The sequence below is a fragment of the Gavialis gangeticus genome, unplaced genomic scaffold (genome assembly GCF_001723915.1).
Source record: "Gavialis gangeticus isolate Ggan-Ray unplaced genomic scaffold, GavGan_comp1, whole genome shotgun sequence".
NCBI classification, from domain to species: domain Eukaryota; kingdom Metazoa; phylum Chordata; order Crocodylia; family Gavialidae; genus Gavialis; species Gavialis gangeticus.
In genome coordinates, this window is record NW_017729034.1 from 42,450,777 (window position 1) to 42,453,957 (window position 3,181).

Here is a 3,181-nt window from a genome sequence, read left to right on the forward strand (position 1 = left end):
GCACGCGCGCAAGGCGAGGGCGGCCGCACAGACGAGCCCGGGCTGCAGCAGCCAGATGTTCCCCCCTCCCTCCTCACCACCCCCCCAGCCCCACTCAGTTACTGCCTGACAGGCCAGCCCGCCCGCACCGCCAATCAGAGGCGGGGACGCTGGGGCTGACTGGCAAGGCCGCGGGGCCAATGAAAGGAAAGGAAGCGCTGAAAAGCCGTCACCTGTGACCAATCAGGGCGGAGGAGGGTGGGGGTCTAGGGGGGGATAGCAAAGGCGGAAGGAGGCGGTGGCTCGCGGAGGGAGGAGGCGGGGCTTCTCGTGCAGTGGGGCGGGGCTTGGTGCTAGCCTGGAGGCAGAGCGTTGCTCTGGGCTTGGGGAGGAAAAGGGGGAGTGAGGCCAGGCGTGGTGCATGACGGGACAGTGAAGGATTGGAGGGAGGGGTGGCAGGTTGGAGGGGGGAGGACACGCCACAGCTGCCTGGCATCCATGAGCCTGTCTGGCTGCATGCCAGGACTGCAGCTAGCTCATGCCCTGTCCCAGCAGCCAAGCACCAAAAACACAAGTGGGGCAGGTCCACTTTGGAGGTGCTAAGTGGCTGTGCCGCAGTCACGGTCTGCCCCCCAGCCTGTCTGGAAGTGCTGTGCGGCCTGGGGACCGTGCCTGAATGGGCGCCTGCCCTCTTCTGACTGCCCTTGGCACTTTGGGGCCTGCTGTGGCCCTTGTGATAAGGCCTCATCCCTCCCCCACTTTAGAGGTGGTCAAGTACTGAAGTCCCATGTCACTTAACTACCTGAAATGGGCAGAGCTGGGAGGAGCTATGTTTTTCACATTCCTGAAGTGTAGACTTGAAGAACAACACCAAAAATCATGGGAGTTGGCAATACTGGTCCAAATGTACCGACCTGAACCGCTTTAGCTACGCTGTAACCCCTCCATCACACTTCCTTCCAACAGCCTGGGGCAGGAGCCTGAATTCCCAGACTTCAGCATTGTACTAGGATTTGTAACCCGCTGGCAAAGTGTGTGCCTTCCTCCCTGATGAGCAGCAGTGCTCGGCGTGGGTCTAGTGGCTTTGCTAGTGTCCAGGTTCCCAGGCATGTGAAAACAACTGAGAGGGTTGGGACAGGCCCACTCCTGCTGCTGGGGAAGAGGAGCAAAAGGACCCCAGGCTCCGCGCCATCTGAGAGCAGGAGGAGGCAGCTGTGGAGCCTGCCCCAGGCCCTTGGTGGTTCAGAACACGAGGAGCTAAATGAAAGGGAACGAGGCCTGATCTGAACAGGTCTCTGGTAAAGTTGATGCTGTTGCCCAAAGAGGCTGGAAATGACTGAAACACCCTGCAGTTGTGGGCTTGTGGTAACAGACTGCTGTACATGATCATCATAAACCCTTATGATGTGCTGGCTGACCACATAGGTAGTATTTTTGTCCATTTGTTAACAATAATGTACAAGCCTACAGTTTGAAGATGTGGATTTTTTGCCCTCTGCCTCCCAAGATTTTGGGTAAAAACTGTAACATAAAACCCCAATGTGAATTTAAAGGAGAATAAAATGTACAAGAGAAAAGGATAAAAATCAAAAGGGAAATAACTGTTCTCTGCCATCATTTCCAAAATGGGTTGAAAAGATGTAAAAACAGAAAACATGTTTGGTTTAGAAGGTGCATGCTATTAAGTTACAGCAATATAAAAAAAACCCACTCAAAGTCCTATTTCTTGGTCTTTTTTTGACAACATCTGTTTTCATGGTATGTCACATCCAGAATCCAAGTGTCCCACCTGTAACAGCCTGTGCACTTTTCTCCACTATGTTACATAAAATCTCCTTTTCCTTAATATCCTCCAGGACAGATTAGTCCACTCTGTTCTCCCATCTGCAGAGGGATTTTTTTTTATATTAACCCTCGGGATTTTTTTTTATATTAACCCTCCTACCCTTCAATATATTCCAACTGTGACCTTGCCATAGCTTAAACAATTAATTTGTTACTACATTGAAGCCTGTTTCTGCCCCCCTCCACCCCTGCCCCTTTACTGTCCATGCATATCAACATTATTCTGGTCTTCACAGCTCAGCAACTCAGACCTCATCTCTTGTGTTTCTTTTAGCTTCTCTTCTTTGCTCACGCTGCTACTTCATATCATCTAATAAAAATCGGTCCCTTATTTTCTGCTGCTTCCTACATCTGAAATGTCTTTCTTAAAATCTAGTTGTTAAGTTTTCATCCTCTCCCAATTTAAATTACGCTTAAAATAATTTTAATAGCAAGAATGAATTTTCACTTATTTTTATATCATCTCTAAAATATTTTCTCCTGTATTTGCAGAAACATTTGCACACTTTATTGTACATATACTATGGTGTTCATGAATACATATCTGAGCAGGCAATATATATATCTAAAATGACTGACCACGCTGTCCCATAATTTTAACCTGTATCCTTCTGCTTGCTTTCTGGTGTATGTTATATCTTTGGTTGTCAGATAGTGCATTATTAAGACCTTAACTTGAGAATCCTTATTCATGGAGTCAGTTCATTCAGTCAATGGAACTGTTAGCATGAGTCAAGTTATACATGGGAATAATTGATATAATTATTTATAGGATTGGGTTTTAGATTGTTAACTCATTATGCAGAGGCCTCTCTCACAAGTTTTCTATGAGATAACTAGAAATCAAACAGTTTTCTATAAAATTATAGTAAATATAAAGTTCTATACCTTGTATTTCCCAGTGAAATCCCCCAAAACAATGGAAGCCCAGTAAATCGTGTAATTGGGCCATTGTGGATTTTTGAGTTCCTTGAATTTTTTTAATAGACATTTCAGAATAAGATTTTGTGAAGCATCGTCTGTTGTGCAGTGCTCTTTTTTCCTGCTCACACCCACACTTACCCCATATATTTTACAAAGTGCTTAGTTAATGTTTTCTGCTATCACTTGCCTCCAGAAATTCATTATAATCTGATCATACCTAGCATTTAAAACTCCAATTATGGGCCAGCATTGTTACTTATTTTAGATACATACATTAATAATTTAACTATGTTCATGAACATCATATTTATATGTAAAATATAATGTTCTGACTTACTCTGGGTCTGGTTGCTCAAGGTAGCCCATCCAACTCTAATTGACTGTCTTTGTCAGAGAGTGTAATCATGGCAAGATGCCTAGAAATGGAGGGATA